This window comes from Balearica regulorum, unplaced genomic scaffold (genome assembly GCF_011004875.1).
Source record: "Balearica regulorum gibbericeps isolate bBalReg1 unplaced genomic scaffold, bBalReg1.pri S39, whole genome shotgun sequence".
In the NCBI taxonomy this organism is placed as follows: Eukaryota; Metazoa; Chordata; class Aves; order Gruiformes; family Gruidae; genus Balearica; species Balearica regulorum.
In genome coordinates, this window is record NW_022679030.1 from 210,161 (window position 1) to 233,502 (window position 23,342).

The 23,342-nt window shown below is 50.3% G+C and overlaps 1 pseudogene; it reads right to left on the reverse strand.

Annotated features, from left to right (window-relative positions):
- Positions 1-13,122: 13,122 nt before the first annotated feature.
- LOC142599689 (uncharacterized) lies at positions 13,123-17,410 on the reverse strand (annotated as a pseudogene).
- Positions 17,411-23,342: the final 5,932 nt, after the last annotated feature.

Sequence of the window (23,342 nt, forward strand, 5' to 3'; positions counted from 1 at the left end):
GGCAGCAGGTGAAATTGGGAAGCTGCTGACAAAGCACACGTGGGCGTTTGTCGGAGCTCGTCCCCAGCTCCGAACAGAGCGTTGGGGCAGCTGTGGGCTGCGGTGGGGTCTCTTTGGCAGCAGGGTTTCCCATCAGCCCACAGCTTTATCTCCTGACATGGGTAGAGGGCCCTGGGTGTGAGCCCAGCAGAAAAAGGCAGTGTTTCGCCCCACAGCTGTGCGGCTTTGTCAGGAGGCAGGGCTGCACCTCTGGAGCAGGAGCCTGGGGCCACAGCAGTGCCCCGTGTCCCCAGCAGTGGCCCCGGCCGTGCGCCCGTGTCCGTGGGAAAGCTCCTGAGGTGTTACTTGAATGAGTTTTTTCTGAGAGTAAGCACCTCACCCGCTCAGGACTGCTCCTCAAACAAGCAAACTGTTGCCCTTGTGTTACCAAAACTTGGTTTCCCTTACGGTCAGAGGTAATAGCAGCAGCCACCTCACCAACTTCAAGAGAAATATCCTTGCAACATTTCATCACGCTGTTTTTCAGAAACTCAAGGGTGTCCTCAGCAAGCCCTTCTTTTGGGCCATCTTCTTTTGTCCAGACACTTTCAGAGTCCTCTAAAGCAATCACTACAAGCTCATATAAAGGACTGGGCTCCTAAAAACAGAGGCGGCCAAACTCTTGTGAATTATCAGCATTTGGAACAGCTTATTCTGGGAGTCATCAATAAACATGTGGAGGAGAACGTTATTGGGAATATTCAGCATGGATTCACCAGGGGGAAACCATGCCTGACCAATCTGATGCCTTCTATAATGGTGTCGTGGTTTCACCCCAGCTGGCAGCTGAGCACCATGCAGCCGCTCGCTCACTCCCCCACATCGGGATGGGGGAGAGAATTGGAAAAGTTAAAGTAAGAAAACTCGTGGGTTGAGATAAAGACAGTTTAATAGGTAAAGCAAAAGCTGCGCGCACAAGCAAAGCAAAGCAAGGAATTCATTCACCACTTCCCATGGGCAGGCAGATGTTCAGCCATCTCCAGGAAAGCAGGGCTCTGTTACGCGTAACGGTTACTTGGGAAGACAAACGCCATTGCTCCGAATGCCGCCGCCCCCCCCCCCCTCTTCCCCCAAGCTCCTTATAAACTGAGCATGATGTCATATGGTATGGAATATCCCTTTGGTCAGTTTGGGTCACCTGTCCTGTCTGTGTCTCCTCCCAGCTTCTTGTGCATCCCCAGCCATCCCGCTGGCAGGGCAGTGCAAGAAGCAGAAAAGGCCTTGGCCCTGTGTAAACACTGCTCAACAACAGGTCCATAGAACAAAAACATCTCTAATTATCAATGCTGTTTCCAGCACAAATCCAAAACATCCCCACACTGGCTACTATGAAGAAAATCAATCCTCTCAGCTGAAACCAGGACAAATGCCAAGACGGGCTGGGTGGATGAAGGGAGAACTAGATGTTGTCTACCTTGACTTCAGCAAGGTTTTTGACACTGTCTCTCATAACATCATCATAAGCAACCTTAGGAAGTGTGGGGTGGGTGAGTGGAGAATGGGTAGGTTGAGAACTGGCTGAATGGCAGAACCCAGAGGGTTGTGATAAGCAGTGCAGAGTCTAGTTGGAGGCCAGTAGCCAGCAGTGTGCCCCAAGGGTCAGTGCTCGGTCTCGTCTTGTTCAACATATTCATCAATGACTTGGACGAGGCGACAGAGTATACCCCCAGCAGATTGCTGACAATACAAAACTGGGAGGAATGGCCAACACACCAGAAGACTGGACTGCCATTCAGTGAGACCTGGACAGACTAGAGAACTGGGCAGACAGAAACCAAATGAACTTCAACAGGACAAGTGTAGCTTCTTGCATGTAGGGAGGAATAACCCCAAGCACCAGTACAGGTTAGGGGTTGACCTGCTGGGAAGCAGCGCTACAGTGGAGGACCTGGGCATCCTGGTGGACAACAAGCTCTCCATGAGCCAGCAACGTGCCCTCGTGGCCAAGAAGGCCAATGGTATCCTGGGCTGCGTTGAGAAGAGTGTAGCCAGCAGGTTGAGGGAAGTGCTCCTCCCCCTCTACTTTGCCCTGGTGAGGCCACATCTGGAGTTCCATGTCCAGTTCTGGGCTCCCCAGTTCAAGACAGACAGGGAACTGCTGGAGAGAGTCCAGCAGAGGGCTACGAGTTTGATCAGGGGACTGGAGCATCTCTCATATGAGGAAAGGCTGAGAGAGCTGGGGCTGTTTAGCCTGGAGAAGACTGAGAGGGGATCTTATCAACAGGCACAAACTGGAAACATGACCTGGAGTACTATACAGTATTCCCCAGTACAAGAAAGCCATTGAGCTGCTGGAGCGAGTCCAGAGGAGGCCACGAAGCTGATTCGAGGGCTGGAGCACCTCTGCTATGAGGACAGGCTGAGAGAGTTGGGGTTGTTCAGCCTGGAGAAAAGGCAGCTCTGGGGAGACCTAATTGTGGCCTTCCAGTACCTAAAGAGGCTACAGGAAATCTGGAGAGGGACCGTTTCTCAGGGAGCATGGTGACAGGACAAGGGGTAATGGGTTTAAAATAAAAGAGGGGAGATTTAGATTAGATGTTAGAAGACATTCTTTACTGTGAAGGCAGTGAGGCCCAGGCACAGGTTGCCCAGAAACGTTGTGGAGGCCCCTGGAAGTGTTCAAGGCCAGGTTAGATGAGGCTTTGGGCAACCTGGTCTACTGGAGGGTGTCCCTGCCTGTGGCAGCGGGATTGGAACTAGATGTTCTTTGAGGTCCCTTCCAACCCAAAACATTTGATGATTCTATGTTTCTATGAAAGGCTGAGAGAACTGGGGCGGTTTAGCCTGGAGAAGACTGAGAGGGGATCTCATCAACCCTTATAAATATCTAAAGGACAGATGTCAAGAGGAAGGGGCCAGACTCTTCTCAGTGGTGCCCAGTGAAAGGACAAGGGCCAACAGGCACAAATCAGAATACAGGAATTTCCATCTCAAATGAGGAAAAACTTCTTCACTCTGAAGGTGACCGAGCACTGGGACAGGCTGCCCAGAGAGATCGTGGAGTCTCCTTCTCTGGAGAGATTCAAAACCTGCCTGGACGCGATCACATGCAACCTGCTCGAGGTGATCCTGCTCTAGCAGGGGGTTGGAATAGATGATCTCAAGGGGTCCCTTCCAACCCCCACCAGTCTGCCATTCTGTCTAATACAGTCCAGAGATAGGAGGCAAATTTCTACAATGACCGCTTGTTGTGGAGGCAATACTTGGTTAGAATTCAAATGGGTATGAAATAGAATCCATGCCATAGTTGACAGTATTGGTACCATGATTGTATGGTTGTATTTCATACTCTCTTCCATCCTTACTTTTTATTTCAATTGGTTCTAGGTAAATGTTTTTATTTTAACCTGTCAGCTGTTATTTACAGGTGCAAATGGTTTAGAAAGGGTAATCCTTTGCTAGAGGTGTAAATTATGTTTCGTCTTTCTCAGCTGACATTTTAACAAAGTGGATTTTTTTCAGTGCTTGCTCTTTTTTCCACTCCGAAAGGACCTGCCAAAAGCAGTGAGGCCTAGTCTGAAAAATGTCTGAGGCACATGAATTAAGGTGTGGAGTAGCGAGGGAACAGCTCTGCCACAAAGGCTCCTGCTTCCTCCCGAGAAGGTTGGCATGGCCAGGCAGCAGCAAACAGGCAGTGTGGGAGTGGGCCTCTCCAGCCTGGGCAATCCCTGCTTCCTCAACACCGTCCTGCAGCATTTGACTCTCCTGCACAGAGCGGGGCAGGAGCACAGGGCCGCAGCAGGGCTGTGCCAGCCCCAGCTGTCCCCAGCAGTGGCCCCGTCTGTGCGCCCATGCGCCCCGGGGCTGGCTCTGTGTGGGGCCTCTGCCCAGGGAGGAGCCCCTTCCCCACAGCAGGCGCCTGGGGAAGGCCCCCTGACCGCAGCCCGGCCCCGTGTCACACTCGACATGCGGCCCCACCGCAGCCCCATGTCACAGTTGACACGCGACCCCGTCCGGCCCCGTATCACAATGCCCTGTCCCAGGCCCGGGGGGGGGCATAAGGGGTGTCCCCGGGCAGCTCCTGCCACACTCTCGCCTGCGGCGGGTGGCTGTGCTGGTGAGAGTGAGTGTGGGCTGTGCTCAACGGCGGGGTGCCTCAGCTCCTTGCCGTTTGCATTGCGGTCTACATTCTCCTTCCCTTCACGGAAATTCCCTCCTTTTTTTCCTCCCCCCCTTCCCGCTGATGAGGTAATGCTTCGTTGCCTTTTGGACAGGGGATTGCCTAGACAGGGACAGGGTAGAAGTTTGGCTGGGCCGGGGCCTTCCCAGCTGTCAGCTGAGCTCTGCCCTTAGGGCTGGGGTAGCTGCAGGCTCTCAGCAGAATTCCTTGTTCCTCGATATCGTTTATGTAGCACATCCTAAGAGGGACAAGCCTAGGGCTATCGGTCGAGGGCTTTCTGAAACCAAAACCAGAGGATCTCTTTAAAACCTGATTTCCTTGCAGACATGAGCGTTGCAATGGCTCTGCCAGAAAGGGACCTGTGTCCTCCGCAGCAGATTTGCATGGCCTGGCAGCAAACATGCAGTGTCGGAGGGGGCCTCGACAACCTGGGCAACACCTGCTTCCTCAACGCTGTCCTGCAGTGTTTGACATACACCCCGCCACTGGCCAACTACTTGCTGTCGCATGAGCACAGCCAGTCCTGTGAGTCATAGAATCACAGAAAGGTTTAGGATGGAAGGGACCTCAAAGATCATCTAGTTCCAGCCCCTCGGCCATGGGCAGGGACACCTTCCACTAGACCAGGCTGCCCAAAGCCTCATCCAACCTGGCCTTAAACACTTCCAGGGATGGGGCTGCCAGAACCTGCCTGGGCAGGGTTCATCATCATCATCATCATCATCATCATCATCATCATCATTACCACATGATGAAAAAGTCTATTGCATTATGGTATTTTGAACCCGGTAAAAACTACTGACACTTTGTATTTTTCATTACTATAATTAAAAAAAAGATTTTAAAGTATTTCTTTTCAACTTGAAGGTATTCATTTTCAAGTGATTCAAGTGTTTCTAGCACAACCTTATAGCAGGATATGTGGAAGAAAATTCCTATTTTCCTGAACTATAAGACAAGTTTGTTTCTAATGATTGTTTTAAAATCTTGCAGAAAATAAAATTCTATCTGAGCAGATTTAAAAAATGCCTATCTTGAAATCATGTGGAATACGAGTGAAATGGAGGGCTTTGTTCTGATATCTCCCTGGTTGTGTCATTGGCCCTAATTTGCGAGTTAATATGCTGGGGTTGTTCCTGCCTGATTTTATCTATGTTCAAAGCTATAACAGGAACGTTAAATGCAGTACATAAACTTGTATTAGCCCAAAATCTGTCAACTCATTTATCTTCAAAAACGGGCACAATCTCCTTCTGTAGCTTGTGGACACTGAACTATTAAGAATTATTAAAACAACAGTATTAGAAAACAAAATTGGGCATTCAGCATTGAGTCCTTGCTACACGTTCCTTTACATCCCCTGGGCAGCTCTGAAGGATGAAAGCACAACAGGGACTCTGGCAAGACAGCGCTCAATTTTTCTCTAAAAGCTGGATTTGAATGCTGTCCTCAGAGCAGGCTTGGCGTGGCGTAGGGAGCGCGTTGTTTGATTTCATGTGCCGTGCTCAAACTTTCAGGAAAGATCATTTCTGGCTAATGAAGTGCATTCGAGAGGAGGTGCCTTTAGTGAGGCTTTGGCATTTGGATTTCCTGCTCCTGCTGGAAAGATGCTACAAGAGAGGATGTGGGCATCCTTGTTTCTCAGAATTGCTCCGCAGTTCATCTCTATGGTGCCCTCCCTACTACTGTGCTAAATGATACGGTTGCTGGTGAAACATGAGGAGGGAAAAAACCCCCCAAAATCCTAAAAACCCTGGAAAGCCACGTGAGGTGGCCTCACACAAACTCAATTAAATACCTGTGTGGGTTTGAATTAAAAGCTGGAATTTTACGGAGGAGAAACTCCTTCCTTGTTTGTCCAACCCTCGACTTTGTGGTGTTTGGATTTGATTTTAATTCTTAGATGTAGTAAGCCTTGAAGCTTCTTGCCATATCGATGGGTGTTCATTCTGACAAAGGCACCTCTGTGCTTTCTAGGCTGGTATGTCAGTCCTTTTTCATGCAGACTCTCTTAATACAGGCATAACAGGCATACTTCTTCTACACGATTCTGTGCAACACACTGCCACAGGGCTGTTGAGCCACTGGCATCTGAGGAGAAGAGGATGTAGAAGGGAGAGTGGAGATTGTACCTGTAGCATAGACATGGGGTGGTTTGGTTCTTTTTGCCTTGAAGATTGTCCACAGCTGTGTATATTTTACCCAGCTGAGAGCCTGCCTCCCTCCCTCCCTCCCTCCCTTCCTTCCTTCCTTCCTTCCTTCCTTCCCTCTTCAGGTGCAGAGCAAGGCTTCTGCATGATGTGTGCAATGGAAGTGCACGTTGAGGAGGTCCTGTCTTGCTCAGGCAGTGCCATCATACCCGTGCCTGTCATCAGTGTGCTTCTAGGTGAGTCATTTCAGATGGTTTTATTTGGAGGTATGGTTGATTTCTGAAGAACCCGGTATTAACTGTTTCTGCCGGGTTCATGCTAAGGAGGAGAACTTTTAGAAGGGCAAGTTTTCTTTCCTTTTTCTCTGAGATCAATGTGAAAACCTTGTTCTTGGTTAGGAATGGGAGATCAATTCCAGCTCGGCACCCAGCAAGACGCACATGAATTCCTCTGCTACATCCTGGGTGCCATGCAGACAGCTTGTTTGAGCGGAAGCAGTGGGTAAGCATAAGCACATGAGCACTGAAATGTGCCCTTTGACTCCCTCCTTCGTGACTGCCAGCGAAAAACCTCTGTCCGGGGCTTTCCTAACAAGGAAAACTGCTGGAAGAGCAAACTGTCTGCCTTCCACCTCCTGAGCTCCCATTACCGTTCATTTCCAGCTGGGACACATCTTCTCAAGCTAGCACGCTCATTCATCACGTCTTTGGAGGACTTCTAAGATCCAGAGGTACTTTGTGAAAATACTCTTATGCTTACAAGGATCTGTTGCTCTTCTACTGTTTGTGGTAGAGGAGCTTCCAGTATGCAGCAGTATGTCCAGTGTGGCTAAAGAAGAATGTGTGGGTCACCGAAATGGGCAGAGTTAGTCTCCTTCCCATCCTGCTAAGCATTTCTCTTTGCCTTCCAGTAACGTGCTTCAGCTGCAAAGCCATTTCCGACACCTACGAGGCATTCTTTGATATTCCTTTGGATGTCAACGTAAGATGTTTGGAAATTGTGGTGCAAAACGTTTCAAGGCCCTGCAGAGGCCCTAGTTTATCTCCAGTAAACCCTGTTGGCTTAAAACTCTGGGCTGTTACCACGCAAGAACTTGGTGGTGGATGGGAAGGGAAGCGGGCTTCCGTGCTCCTTTGGAGGAAGCCCTCCAAATGGTCTCCCTGTGCTGGGTGCTGGGTTTCAGCTGGGCAAGGAGTAAGGATGGTCTCTACAGCCATGAGGACCCTGTCATACCTCTCTGCTTTGGACCACCTCGACAGGCGTCTGAGTACCGGACGCATGGGTTGGACCGCTTGTGCTATTTGTGACCATGCGTACCACAGGCCACTCGGGTACCGCCCAGGGGTAGCTGTTTATTGGGATAAGGCTGGTACCACACGGGTAGCTACTTCGTGGGAGGTTGCGTTCCCAGGAGCTTAGCGCTCTCCTTTCTTCCCCCTCCAGGCAGCCTCATCTGTCACTGGAGCTCTGGAAGACTTTGTCAAACCTGAGCGGCTGGATGGCAAGAATGGATATAAATGTAGCAAGTAAGATTATCACTAATGACATCTTCATAGTGGAGGAAGACTGGGTGACCAGATTGCATGTCTGGGAGCACTAGTTATGTTTTGACTTAATTTAGAAAGTCATGAGGCAGCTGCTTAGGTTTTTTCTTCCCCCCTTTTCCCTTCCGCATACAACTAATACACCTGAATGATCCAGAAGTTGGAAAATAATGCAATTGTTTTGAAGACGGGTAATACTGATCCTTCTGCCTGTTTGGAAAGCTTGGATGAGAGTTTTATTCCTGCCATTGCCTGCCCTGGGGGTGGTCAACCTTCCCAGCTATGAAGGTGCCCTCTGACCTACTACCCCTATGGCCAGAAGGGAAAAGACATGTCCCCTATGCAGCAGTGGTGAGCCAAAGCGAGGAGGAGCTCTGGAGAGAGATTTGCGGTGGGAGACAATAGCAGCTTCCTCCAGAAAGCAATCACCGCTTTCATTGCCAAGGCTTTTTGGATGGTTGCATCTCTGTCCAGGAGACCTCCGTGCAATGAAGACAGAGGGCTGTGGAATGTCTTTGTCCTGGAGGAGGGCTGTTTGCTTCTTTGGGGTTTCCAGGGTCGATCAATGAACTCTTACGGGAACCCGACACAGCTGCTAGTGGAGAGGACGGAGCTGCCTTCTTCCAGTTCTCCTAGCCTTGCTATTGAACAGAAAGCTGGAAGAGGCTTTCCATGGCAGGAGTTTGGAGCAGCTCCTTTGGCATCAGAAGGGGCGCTGCCCTGTGCTACGTTGTGCAGCTATGCTCCAGCGAGAGGTTCATCTTCCTGCTCTGCTGGGAACCATTGGCAAGCTTTCGGTGTGCTGTAGGGCTGTCCTCTTACAGCCTGCTACCTTCCCCCTGCTAGCAAGCCTGACAAGCAGTGCATGGGTTCACGGCAAGATGACTGGTATTATGCAAGAAACCATCACTCGAGTAGCGGAGGCATGTGTGAGCCGTGAAAACCTGTTTTGAGTCATTCCTTTCTGCTGGATGGGGGGCGGAGTGGAGAGAAGATACATTGCAAGTCTTGGCTCTGCGCTTGTTTTCAAGGTGCAAACGGCTGGCTGCTGCGTCCAAGAGGCTGACACTCCATCGCTCCTCCAATGTCCTGACAGTGTGCTTGAAGAGATTTGATGCTTTCTCTGGCACAAAGATCAGCAAGGTATGTCGACAAGTGCAACTTTGTCTGCATGGAAGGAGACATGTCCCAAAGGGGAATCCTTGCTTGGAAGTTGTTAGCATCTGCCCACCATGGCTATCGAGTGCAGCTGTCTAAGAAAAATCAAGGCAATAGCTGGGCCTTGCTCTTTCCCTTGTGCTAAGAGGGAAGCTCCAACATGAAGATAAGCACGTACTGTGCTTGTAAAGAGCTGGTTGGGCCAAGAGCAGTTTTCTGCCACTTCAGTGATGAAATGGCAACGCCTAGTTTTAATGAAACGAGAAGACAGATTTATATCTATCTATCTATCTATCTATCTATCTATCTATCTATCTATCTATCCAGGCTCTAGCCTGTGTTTGGTGACAAGGTTTTCTCAGGCTGCTTCCTAAAGACTCTCAAGACAATTTTTGAGTCTCCTTGGTGTCTCTTTAGGTTGTGCAGTATCCCGAATATTTGGACCTTGGCGTGTACATGTCTGAAGCGACTGGAGAACCACTGCTCTATTCCTTGTACGCCGTCCTGGTCCATGAAGGTTTCAGCTGTCAGGAAGGACACTATTACTGCTTCGTGAAGGTAAAAGGCAACTTTGTTTCCAGCAGTGTAAAAGTCAGTGCCGGTGAAGAGAAACTAGGATGCAAATGCTCCTGGGAAGCACTGTGCTCGGGGAGAATGTCTTCGGAGGTGTTTGCTTTGATTTGTGCTGGTGCCTGGTGTCCTTCAGTGGTGTCCTGCCTGTGCTCTTGTTCCCAGCGCCTGTAGTTCATCTAAAGATAGTGTCGCCTTTCTTTGCAGGCCAGCAATGGATGTTGGTACAAGATGAATGATGCCTCTGTAGATCTTTGTGGCATCAAAACGGTTCTCTGCCAGCGTGCATATTTACTCTTCTATGTCAGGTGAGAACAAGCGTGAAAGGGTGGTCAGAATACACTCCCCCTCCTCTTCCTGATCATCTTCTTCTTCTTCTTGTTGCTGTTCTCCTCCCATGGTGGTGCTTCCTGTCCTAGGAGAGCATGACTGTTGGTCCAATTGTGTTCTGTCTGTTCTGCAGTTTGCCAGGTCCTTTCTTCTTTCCCTGCTTGGCACTACACTGTGAAACACAGGTCCCAGCGGGTATAAAGATGCAGAGTTCCTGCTCTGAAAGGGACAGACGTGGCTGGAAGACCATGATCTGGTTTCCAGCGCCTAGTGCTGGTTCAGTCTTCTGCGTGTGGTATCGAGCGCTGCCGGAAAATGACAGGATGGGACTGAAGCCATGAGGAGGAGGCTACACGAACAACCCTGAACTAAGATCACTCTTGTTTCTCCAGGTGCCCTGGTTTGACCCCCAGGGCAGGTGCCAAATGCCAGGAGACAAAGAGCATTTCCAAGCTGGAGCTGAATCAAGTGCTGAACAGCCTATTTCCTGAAGGCATCATAGGACTGCAAAATCAAGGAGGTGACGAAAACGTGCAGAGGATCAAAGGGAAGAGAAAAGCATGTGACTCTGCAGGAAGTCCCTCTCAGCACTGCGGCAGGAAGAGAGTGCACTCTGACTCTGAGGGGTGGGAGAAGCTGAGGAGAAGCCAACCAGTCTGTCCGCCTCCCAAGCGGAGGTGCACTTGCCGCGCGGAAACACAGCGGGCCAGTCACCATCAGCTGGCCTACGTCAGTGGACAACGTACGCTCCCACCAGTGCCAGGTCACCCAGACTTTGCGGGCCCTTGCCAGGCAAATGAGAAACAAGCACACAGAAAGAGAAAGCATTCCTGTGCAGACGGGGGTGAAGGCATGCCAGACAGCAAAAGGCGAAAAACAACAACAAGCTTTCTGGTGATGCAAAAGTGCAGAAGCGTTCAGTACTTGTGACGGAGCTTGCCATAACATCCTGCAATTTACCATCAAAGGCTGCAGAGAAGCATTATCCAAAGAATGCTAACCACCAAGCTTGACATTTAGGATGGAAACAATAAAACTCCCTGAGATGCAAAACCCTGGCTGTGCTGCTGAGCTGGTCTGAACGCATTCAGGTGCTCGATGTGTTTCTGTTCTCTGACTAAAGTGTGGCTTCTTAATGCCATTCGTAGCCTTAGAAGCTTGCCTATGCCTGTGCGTGGCCAGCAGGTCGAGGGAGGGTCTCCTCCCCCTCTACTCTGCCCTGGTGAGGCCTCATCTGGAGTTCTGTGTCCACTTCTGGGCTCCCCAGTTCAAGACAGACAGGGAACTGCTGGACAGAGTCCAGTGGAGGGCTACGAGTTTGATCAGGGGACTTGAACGTCTCTCATATAAGGAAAAGCTGAGAGCTGGGGCTGTTTAGTCTGGAGAAGACTGAGTGGGGATCTGATCAACGCTGACAAATACCTAAAGGGTGGGTGTCAAGAGGATGGGGCCAGACTCTTCTCAGTTGTGCCCAGTGAGAGGACAAGGGGCAATGGGCACAAACTGGAACACAGTTCCATCTCAGTGAGGAAAAACTTTTAACAACTGATCTTTGTAACATTTTACTTGACATGCAATTTCTTCCATCTTATTGCTCTCTACAACCCTCTACAACTGCCTCATAGGGAGATGGGTGCTGGTCTCTTCTCCCTAGTAACTATCGAAAGGACAAGCAGAAATGGCCTTAATTTGTGCCAGGGGAGATTTAGATTAGGTAATAGGAAATATTTCTTCACCGAAGGAGTGGTCAGGCATTGGAACAGGCTGCCCAGAGAGGTAGTGGAGTCACCATCCCTGGAGGTGTTCAAAAAACGGGTAGACGTGGCACATCAGGACATTCACTTAGGTCAGAGTTTAAAAACCTGTTGGACTACAGGCAATTCTCCAGGATGAAGATGAAGATTTAACTGACAGAAATATGTTCCTTTCATTAGAACAAGGAAAAGTCTGGTCGATTGGGCTGCCATTTTTCCTGCATCCCAAGGTAGATCACTTTGCTGGTAGTTCTCCAGGAGCAGCTGACTCTGCGGTTTCATGACGGCCTTTCCCTGGGTGCTGTTCAGCGAACGTTGCTGCTTCTCTGTGTGCCGCTGGCTTGGTCCAGCACATGCTGCACTGCTGGATGGGACTCGGGAGCTTGAACGGTTAACTGGGGTTAAAACTCATGCAGCACAAGCAGCGGTGTAGCCAGCATTACAGCTGACCTGTGCATCACCTCCTGCAGCTCACGGTGCCACTGCAGAAACGCATGTACCAGCAGGACGGGAGGAGAGGAAGGAGCAGGCAGATGGGGCTGTCTCTTACATTGACATGGTCATCTCTTTAGGTAGATGCTGCACATGTTTGTACAGATGCTGGAGAGACTATAAGCTGTACTGCCAATGTAGAAGGGCAGACTCACAGCGAGGATCGTGCTGTCTCTCTCCGAACCAAGTAGATTTTTGCTTGTTGTCACGTTAGAGGAATTTCCCATCTCTTGTGAAACTACAGGGATCCTCCAGTTTTTCAGGTCTGGTGAAATGATTGTACCTTTTGTCTTCAGTGCTCTCCTTCAGTCTGAATCTTGCAGTGATTTGCCGAGGCATAAAGATTAAACAGAGAAAGCAAATCTTCCTCACCCACACAAACCTACTCCCCACGTCTCAAGGTGAAGACAAAAAATATCAGAGGAGACATGTACAGCGAATGGTGGACTTCAAACATGGCTGCAGGTGCCTGAGGCTTGATCTGTGTCATATGGAAGGAGAAAAGGAGAAAAAGGTGCCCATGGGCACTCGTTCTTAGCTTGTCCGGGTGCCTGTTGTCCTGCATGCCCCCTGAGCCAAATGCCATTTCTGGACAGTCACTCTGCGTCTCTCTGTCCCCTTTTCGGTCAGGGCTGGGTGTGGGCGCAGTGGAGGTTCAGCGTCCTGACCCAGCAGACTTGTCTTCAGTGACGGCCATCTGCTAGAACAAGGGTATTGATGTGCACTGGCCATTCCTCATTGCACACTGTTGTACGTGCACCTTGCAGCTTCCAGCTCACTGCACCCATTCCCCTGGCACGCTTGTTTGAAACCTCAAGTATTATCAGGGCATTCAAGATGTCTAAGATGCTGTTATTCACTGGCATTTCCTTCTCTTTTGCTTTTTTTTTAATGACAGTAAAAAAAAATATCTGGTTTTCAACAGCAAATAGACTGAAAGGCCCATTAGAGCTGGTGTGAAAAGCTCAGCTGGAGCTCAGCTGGAACTCCTTCCAAGTCCAGAGGACATCTATCTCCAGCCAGACTTTGCTAGATTTCCCTCCCCTCCACGTTCATCTTCCCGTCATTACCAAGGCAGGGACCTGTGTCTGCTTGTCCCTTCTGAGGTGTGCCCTCCTGAAGAGCTTGCAATGTATGAGCCCGTAACATTTAATGGCTGAGACAGTGGAAAGGAAAAGATGTGTTCCTTGCCTTCCCTCTGCTCGGGTTCAGGACAAGGGAAGGGAGCGGGACTGCTGTCCTGCAACCTGTCACTCCAGTACGACACTCTTCAGTTCTCAGAATCCCTGGCGGAAGGGGGAGATGCTTAAGGGATGGCTTTGGGAGAGGAGCAAAGGAGCAGATAGCAGGCTGCCTAGCCCTTCCTGCGCAGTAGTCTGCTGGCCCTGGTTTACAGTCTTGTCTCCTCCACGGTTCGTTCGCGTTCCCATAGAGTAGCTGGGAGCTCTGTTTTTGTCAGTATCCAGCGTGGGGTCCCCCACGGGGTCACAAGTCCTGCCAGCAAACCTGCTCTGGCGTGGGCTCCTCTCTCCATGGGGCCACAGGTCCTGCTAGGAGCTTGCTCCAGAGTGGGCTTCCCACGGGGTAACAGCCTCCTCCAGGTGCCTCCACCTGCTCCGGTGTTGGGTCCTCCACGGGCTGCAGGTGGAATCTCTACACCCCCTCATCCTTCCTCCAGGGGCTGCAGAGGGACAGCCTGCTTCACCATGGTCTTCACCAGGGGCTGCATGGGGATCTCTGCTCTGGCGCCTGCAGCACCTCCTGCCCCTCTTTCTGCACTGACCTTGGTGTCTGCAGAGTTTCTCATACCTTCTCACTCCTCTCTCTGGCTGCAAAAACTCTAACTGGTTTTTTCCCTTCTTAAATATGTTATCCCAGAGGCGCTGATTGGCTTGGCCTTGGCCAGCGGCGGGTCCGTCTTGGAGCTGGCTGGCATTGGCTCTGTCAGGCACAGGGGAAGCTTCTAGCAGCTTCTCACAGAAGCCACCCCTGTAGGCCCCCCGCTTCCAAAACCTTGCCATGCAAACCCAACACATTCCACCCCTCGCCTCTGTGAATCACATATTTAAGAATTATCATTAAAATATACATTCAACACAAAAACTTCACAAACATCAACAAGAAAAAAAAAAGAATTCCCCACACCAAAATCAAAATAACATCATCACAACACCACACAAAAGTGAACAATTCACACACAGAATCCACCTCTTGTCCCTTCACCACTATGTCACTCTCTGCCTACATTCAGTCTATGTTTTGCCTGTTACGTCTTCCAATTACTATCCTTCTCTCGATTTTCTCATACCCCACATTGGGCGCCAAAAAGGACTGTGGTGGTTTACCCTTGGCTGGACGCAAAGTGTCCACCAAGCCGCTCTCTCACTCCCCTCCTCAGCAAGGCAGGGAGGGGAGAAAATAAGATGGAAAAACAACCCCAGACTCGTGGGTCAAGATAAAGGCAGTTTAATGTAGCTAAAGCAAAAGGCCACGCACGGAAGCCAAGCAAAAAGCAAAAGATTATTCTCTACTTCCCATCAGCAGGCGATGTCCAGCCACTTCCTGGGAAGTAGGGCTTCAATATGCGTACTCCTTACTCTGGAAGACAGACATTGTAAAAAAAACCAAATGCTCCTGCCCTGCTCCTCCCCCTATCTCTCAGTTTCCTATTGCTGAGCAGACGTCATGTATGGAATATCCCTTTGGTCAGTTTGGGTCAGCTGTCCTGACTGTGTCCCCTCCCAAGATCTTGCCAACCCCCAGCCTGCTGCTGAGGGGGGGAAAGAAATGTTGGAGAAACAGCCTTGAGGTGTGCTGGCACTGCTCAGTAGCAGCCAAAACACTGGTGTGTTCCCAACACCTTGCTAGCTACCGATACACAGCACGGCACTGTGAGGGCTGCTGTGGGGAGAATTAACTCCATCTCAGCCAGACCCAATACTTTTGTACCAGCTACTGCAGGGAAACACGAAACCGTACTTAAGATCTTGTCTGAACAAACAGCTGGAGAAATGTTACTCACTTGGTCCAGACATCGTCTTGGTGTTTATCTTGGGAAGTCCACAGATGGCATAGGCTGGAGCCATATACTTCCCATTCCTGGCCATGGAGGGCTCCACAAAACAATGAGGACCTGAAGAACAGCTGTCTTCGGGGGGAGATTTTGCCCCTCTAAATGTGTAAGGGGAGGCTCTGCTGTGGTACGATTGTGGTTCAGGTAACCTAGGAAGAACAGTATGTGAAAAGACACCTGCAGGTAACTGCATTTCAAAGCTCCTTTGTAACTGCAGGTGACTGAGCTGCCAAGCTCATGAAATTCCCCTCCTTTTTCCTCCAAGAGTAATAAAGGCAAGCTATACAATGCCTTGTAGTGCCAAAGAGTAAAGCCCTAAACAGAAGTGGTTGTGCAACTGCCTTGATAAATAATCTTTAAAAGAAACTGGACTTCCTGCCAGCCTGGTTGCAGTTGTTAATAACGGAGAAAGAAAAAAAGAAAAAAAACCTAAAACCAAAACGCAACAAAAAAGAAACCACACATGCATTGGGTTTGCATGGCAAGGGTTTGGTATCGGGGAGGGATACAGCAGTGGCTTCTGTGAGAAGCTGCTAGAAGCTTCCACCACATCCAACAAAGCCAATGCCAGCCAGCTCCAGGACAGACCTGCCAAGGCCGAGCCCATCAGCTACAGCAGCACCTCCTCTGGGATAACACAGTTCAGAAGAGGAAAAACCCTGCTGCACAACACCGGCCAGAGAGGAGTGAGAAGATGTGAGAGGAACAACTCTACAGACACCAAGGTCAGTGCAGAAGGAGGGGGAGGAGGTGTTCCAGGCGCTGGAGTAGAGGTTCCCCTGCAGCCCGTGGTGAAGACCATGGTGAGGCAGGCTGTCCCCCTGCAGCCCATGGAGGAAGGATGATGGTGGAGCAGAGATTCCACCTGCAGCCCCTGGAGGACCCCACACTGGAGCAGGTGGAGACACCTGAAGGAGGTTGTGACCCTGTGGGAAGCCTGCGCTGGTGCAAGCTCCTGGCAGGACCTGTGGCCCCATGGAGAGAGGAGCCCACGCCGGAGCAGGTTTGCTGGCAGGACTGATGGTTGTGATCAGTGGTGCAGAGTCTAGTTGGAGGCCTGTAGCTGGTGGTGTGCCCCAAGGGCCAGTGCTTGGTCCTGTCTTATTCAACATATTCATCAATGACCTGGACGAGGCGACAGAGTGTACCCTCAGGAAATTCGTTGATGATACAAAACTAGGAGGAGTGGCCGACACACCGGAAGGCTGCACTGCCATTCAGCGAGATCTGGACAGACAGAAATCAAATGAACTTCAACAGGGCAAGTGTTGGGTCCTGCACTCAGGGAGGAGTAACCCCAGGCACCAGTACAGGTGAGGGGCTGACCTGCTGGGAAGCAGCACTGCAGAGAAGGACCTGGCAGTCCTGATGGACAAGAAGTTCTCCATGAGCCAGCAGTGTGCCCTCGTGGCCAAGGCGGCCAATGGTATCCTGGGGTGCATTAAGAACAGCATGACCAGCCCAGAAACGTTGTGGAGGCCCCTGGGTCCCTGGAAGTGTTCAAGGCCAGGTTAGATGAGGCTTTGGGCAACCTGGTCTACTGGAGGGTGTCCCTGCCTGTGGCAGCGGGATTGGAACTAGATGTTCTTTGAGGTCCCTTCCAACCCAAAACATTTGATGATTCTATGTTTCTATGAAAGGCTGAGAGAACTGGGGCGGTTTAGCCTGGAGAAGACTGAGAGGGGATCTCATCAACCCTTATAAATATCTAAAGGACAGATGTCAAGAGGAAGGGGCCAGACTCTTCTCAGTGGTGCCCAGTGAAAGGACAAGGGCCAACAGGCACAAATCAGAATACAGGAATTTCCATCTCAAACGAGGAAAAACTTCTTCACTCTGAAGGTGACCGAGCACTGGGACAGGCTGCCCAGAGAGATCGTGGAGTCTCCTTCTCTGGAGAGATTCAAAACCTGCCTGGATGCGATCACATGCAACCTGCTCGAGGTGATCCTGCTCTAGCAGGGGGTTGGAATAGATGATCTCAAGGGGTCCCTTCCAACCCCCACCAGTCTGCCATTCTGTCTAATACAGTCCAGAGATAGGAGGCAAATTTCTACAATGACCGCTTGTTGTGGAGGCAATACTTGGTTAGAATTCAAATGGGTATGAAATAGAATCCATGCCATAGTTGACAGTATTGGTACCATGATTGTATGGTTGTATTTCATACTCTCTTCCATCCTTACTTTTTATTTCAATTGGTTCTAGGTAAATGTTTTTATTTTAACCTGTCAGCTGTTATTTACAGGTGCAAATGGTTTAGAAAGGGTAATCCTTTGCTAGAGGTGTAAATTATGTTTCGTCTTTCTCAGCTGACATTTTAACAAAGTGGATTTTTTTCAGTGCTTGCTCTTTATCCCACTCCGAAAGGACCTGCCAAAAGCAGTGAGGCCTAGTCTGAAAAATGTCTGAGGCACATGAATTAAGGTGTGGAGTAGCGAGGGAACAGCTCTGCCACAAAGGCTCCTGCTTCCTCCCGAGAAGGTTGGCATGGCCAGGCAGCAGCAAACAGGCAGTGTGGGAGTGGGCCTCTCCAGCCTGGGCAATCCCTGCTTCCTCAACACCGTCCTGCAGCATTTGACTCTCCTGCACAGAGCGGGGCAGGAGCCCAGGGCCGCAGCAGGGCTGTGCCAGCCCCAGCTGTCCCCAGCAGTGGCCCCGTCTGTGCGCCCATGCGCCCCAGGGCTGGCTCTGTGTGGGGCCTCTGCCCAGGGAGGAGCCCCTTCCCCACAGCGGGCGCCTGGGGAAGGCCCCCTGACCGCAGCCCGGCCCCGTGTCACACTCGACATGCGGCCCCACCCAGCCCCATGTCACAGTTGACACGCGACCCCGTCCGGCCCCGTGTCACAATGCCCTGTCCCATGCCCGGGGGGGGGCATAAGGGGTGTCCCCGGGCAGCTCCTGCCACACTCTCGCCTGCGGCGGGTGGCTGTGCTGGTGAGAGTGAGTGTGGGCTGTGCTCAACGGCGGGGTGCCTCAGCTCCTTGCCGTTTGCATTGCGGTCTACATTCTCCTTCCCTTCACGGAAATTCCCTCCTTTTTTTCCTCCCCCCCTTTCCCGCTGATGAGGTAATGCTTCGTTGCCTTTTGGACAGGGGATTGCCTAGACAGGGACAGGGTAGAAGTTTGGCTGGGCCGGGGCCTTCCCAGCTGTCAGCTGAGCTCTGCCCTTAGGGCTGGGGTAGCTGCAGGCTCTCAGCAGAATTCCTTGTTCCTCGATATCGTTTATGTAGCACATCCTAAGAGGGACAAGCCTAGGGCTATCGGTCGAGGGCTTTCTGAAACCAAAACCAGAGGATCTCTTTAAAACCTGATTTCCTTGCAGACATGAGCGTTGCAATGGCTCTGCCAGAAAGGGACCTGTGTCCTCCGCAGCAGATTTGCATGGCCTGGCAGCAAACATGCAGTGTCGGAGGGGGCCTCGACAACCTGGGCAACACCTGCTTCCTCAACGCTGTCCTGCAGTGTTTGACATACACCCCGCCACTGGCCAACTACTTGCTGTCGCATGAGCACAGCCAGTCCTGTGAGTCATAGAATCACAGAAAGGTTTAGGATGGAAGGGACCTCAAAGATCATCTAGTTCCAGCCCCTCGGCCATGGGCAGGGACACCTTCCACTAGACCAGGCTGCCCAAAGCCTCATCCAACCTGGCCTTAAACACTTCCAGGGATGGGGCTGCCAGAACCTGCCTGGGCAGGGTTCATCATCATCATCATCATCATCATCATCATCATCATTACCACATGATGAAAAAGTCTATTGCATTATGGTATTTTGAACCCGGTAAAAACTACTGACACTTTGTATTTTTCATTACTATAATTAAAAAAAAGATTTTAAAGTATTTCTTTTCAACTTGAAGGTATTCATTTTCAAGTGATTCAAGTGTTTCTAGCACAACCTTAGAGCAGGATATGTGGAAGAAAATTCCTATTTTCCTGAACTATAAGACAGCGCTCAATTTTTCTCTAAAAGCTGGATTTGAATGCTGTCCTCAGAGCAGGCTTGGCGTGGCGTAGGGAGCGCGTTGTTTGATTTCATGTGCCGTGCTCAAACTTTCAGGAAAGATCATTTCTGGCTAATGAAGTGCATTCGAGAGGAGGTGCCTTTAGTGAGGCTTTGGCATTTGGATTTCCTGCTCCTGCTGGAAAGATGCTACAAGAGAGGATGTGGGCATCCTTGTTTCTCAGAATTGCTCCGCAGTTCATCTCTATGGTGCCCTCCCTACTACTGTGCTAAATGATACGGTTGCTGGTGAAACATGAGGAGGGAAAAAAACCCCCCAAAATCCTAAAAACCCTGGAAAGCCACGTGAGGTGGCCTCACACAAACTCAATTAAATACCTGTGTGGGTTTGAATTAAAAGCTGGAATTTTACGGAGGAGAAACTCCTTCCTTGTTTGTCCAACCCTCGACTTTGTGGTGTTTGGATTTGATTTTAATTCTTAGATGTAGTAAGCCTTGAAGCTTCTTGCCATATCGATGGGTGTTCATTCTGACAAAGGCACCTCTGTGCTTTCTAGGCTGGTATGTCAGTCCTTTTTCATGCAGACTCTCTTAATACAGGCATAACAGGCATACTTCTTCTACACGATTCTGTGCAACACACTGCCACAGGGCTGTTGAGCCACTGGCATCTGAGGAGAAGAGGATGTAGAAGGGAGAGTGGAGATTGTACCTGTAGCATAGACATGGGGTGGTTTGGTTCTTTTTGCCTTGAAGATTGTCCACAGCTGTGTATATTTTACCCAGCTGAGAGCCTGCCTCCCTCCCTCCCTCCCTCCCTCCCTCCCTTCCTTCCTTCCTTCCTTCCCTCTTCAGGTGCAGAGCAAGGCTTCTGCATGATGTGTGCAATGGAAGTGCACGTTGAGGAGGTCCTGTCTTGCTCAGGCAGTGCCATCATACCCGTGCCTGTCATCAGTGTGCTTCTAGGTGAGTCATTTCAGATGGTTTTATTTGGAGGTATGGTTGATTTCTGAAGAACCCGGTATTAACTGTTTCTGCCGGGTTCATGCTAAGGAGGAGAACTTTTAGAAGGGCAAGTTTTCTTTCCTTTTTCTCTGAGATCAATGTGAAAACCTTGTTCTTGGTTAGGAATGGGAGATCAATTCCAGCTCGGCACCCAGCAAGACGCACATGAATTCCTCTGCTACCTCCTGGGTGCCATGCAGACAGCTTGTTTGAGCGGAAGCAGTGGGTAAGCATAAGCACATGAGCACTGAAATGTGCCCTTTGACTCCCTCCTTCGTGACTGCCAGCGAAAAACCTCTGTCCGGGGCTTTCCTAACAAGGAAAACTGCTGGAAGAGCAAACTGTCTGCCTTCCACCTCCTGAGCTCCCATTACCGTTCATTTCCAGCTGGGACACATCTTCTCAAGCTAGCACGCTCATTCATCACGTCTTTGGAGGACTTCTAAGATCCAGAGGTACTTTGTGAAAATACTCTTATGCTTACAAGGATCTGTTGCTCTTCTACTGTTTGTGGTAGAGGAGCTTCCAGTATGCAGCAGTATGTCCAGTGTGGCTAAAGAAGAATGTGTGGGTCACCGAAATGGGCAGAGTTAGTCTCCTTCCCATCCTGCTAAGCATTTCTCTTTGCCTTCCAGTAACGTGCTTCAGCTGCAAAGCCATTTCCGACACCTACGAGGCATTCTTTGATATTCCTTTGGATGTCAACGTAAGATGTTTGGAAATTGTGGTGCAAAACGTTTCAAGGCCCCTGCAGAGGCCCTAGTTTATCTCCAGTAAACCCTGTTGGCTTAAAACTCTGGGCTGTTACCACGCAAGAACTTGGTGGTGGATGGGAAGGGAAGCGGGCTTCCGTGCTCCTTTGGAGGAAGCCCTCCAAATGGTCTCCCTGTGCTGGGTGCTGGGTTTCAGCTGGGCAAGGAGTAAGGATGGTCTCTACAGCCATGAGGACACTGTCATACCTCTCTGCTTTGGACCACCTCGACAGGCGTCTGAGTACCGGACGCATGGGTTGGACCGCTTGTGCTATTTGTGACCATGCGTACCACAGGCCACTCGGGTACCGCCCAGGGGTAGCTGTTTATTCGGGATAAGGCTGGTACCACACGGGTAGCTACTTCGTGGGAGGTTGCGTTCCCAGGAGCTTAGCGCTCTCCTTTCTTCCCCCTCCAGGCAGCCTCATCTGTCACTGGAGCTCTGGAAGACTTTGTCAAACCTGAGCGGCTGGATGGCAAGAATGGATATAAATGTAGCAAGTAAGATTATCACTAATGACATCTTCATAGTGGAGGAAGACTGGGTGACCAGATTGCATGTCTGGGAGCACTAGTTATGTTTTGACTTAATTTAGAAAGTCATGAGGCAGCTGCTTAGGTTTTTTCTTCCCCCCTTTTCCCTTCCGCATACAACTAATACACCTGAATGATCCAGAAGTTGGAAAATAATGCAATTGTTTTGAAGACGGGTAATACTGATCCTTCTGCCTGTTTGGAAAGCTTGGATGAGAGTTTTATTCCTGCCATTGCCTGCCCTGGGGGTGGTCAACCTTCCCAGCTATGAAGGTGCCCTCTGACCTACTACCCCTATGGCCAGAAGGGAAAAGACATGTCCCCTATGCAGCAGTGGTGAGCCAAAGCGAGGAGGAGCTCTGGAGAGAGATTTGCGGTGGGAGACAATAGCAGCTTCCTCCAGAAAGCAATCACCGCTTTCATTGCCAAGGCTTTTTGGATGGTTGCATCTCTGTCCAGGAGACCTCCGTGCAATGAAGACAGAGGGCTGTGGAATGTCTTTGTCCTGGAGGAGGGCTGTTTGCTTCTTTGGGGTTTCCAGGGTCGATCAATGAACTCTTACGGGAACCCGACACAGCTGCTAGTGGAGAGGACGGAGCTGCCTTCTTCCAGTTCTCCTAGCCTTGCTATTGAACAGAAAGCTGGAAGAGGCTTTCCATGGCAGGAGTTTGGAGCAGCTCCTTTGGCATCAGAAGGGGCGCTGCCCTGTGCTACGTTGTGCAGCTATGCTCCAGCGAGAGGTTCATCTTCCTGCTCTGCTGGGAACCATTGGCAAGCTTTCGGTGTGCTGTAGGGCTGTCCTCTTACAGCCTGCTACCTTCCCCCTGCTAGCAAGCCTGACAAGCAGTGCATGGGTTCACGGCAAGATGACTGGTATTATGCAAGAAACCATCACTCGAGTAGCGGAGGCATGTGTGAGCCGTGAAAACCTGTTTTGAGTCATTCCTTTCTGCTGGATGGGGGGCGGAGTGGAGAGAAGATACATTGCAAGTCTTGGCTCTGCGCTTGTTTTCAAGGTGCAAACGGCTGGCTGCTGCGTCCAAGAGGCTGACACTCCATCGCTCCTCCAATGTCCTGACAGTGTGCTTGAAGAGATTTGATGCTTTCTCTGGCACAAAGATCAGCAAGGTATGTCGACAAGTGCAACTTTGTCTGCATGGAAGGAGACATGTCCCAAAGGGGAATCCTTGCTTGGAAGTTGTTAGCATCTGCCCACCATGGCTATCGAGTGCAGCTGTCTAAGAAAAATCAAGGCAATAGCTGGGCCTTGCTCTTTCCCTTGTGCTAAGAGGGAAGCTCCAACATGAAGATAAGCACGTACTGTGCTTGTAAAGAGCTGGTTGGGCCAAGAGCAGTTTTCTGCCACTTCAGTGATGAAATGGCAACGCCTAGTTTTAATGAAACGAGAAGACAGATTTATATCTATCTATCTATCTATCTATCTATCTATCTATCTATCTATCTAACCAGGCTCTAGCCTGTGTTTGGTGACAAGGTTTTCTCAGGCTGCTTCCTAAAGACTCTCAAGACAATTTTTGAGTCTCCTTGGTGTCTCTTTAGGTTGTGCAGTATCCCGAATATTTGGACCTTGGCGTGTACATGTCTGAAGCGACTGGAGAACCACTGCTCTATTCCTTGTACGCCGTCCTGGTCCATGAAGGTTTCAGCTGTCAGGAAGGACACTATTACTGCTTCGTGAAGGTAAAAGGCAACTTTGTTTCCAGCAGTGTAAAAGTCAGTGCCGGTGAAGAGAAACTAGGATGCAAATGCTCCTGGGAAGCACTGTGCTCGGGGAGAATGTCTTCGGAGGTGTTTGCTTTGATTTGTGCTGGTGCCTGGTGTCCTTCAGTGG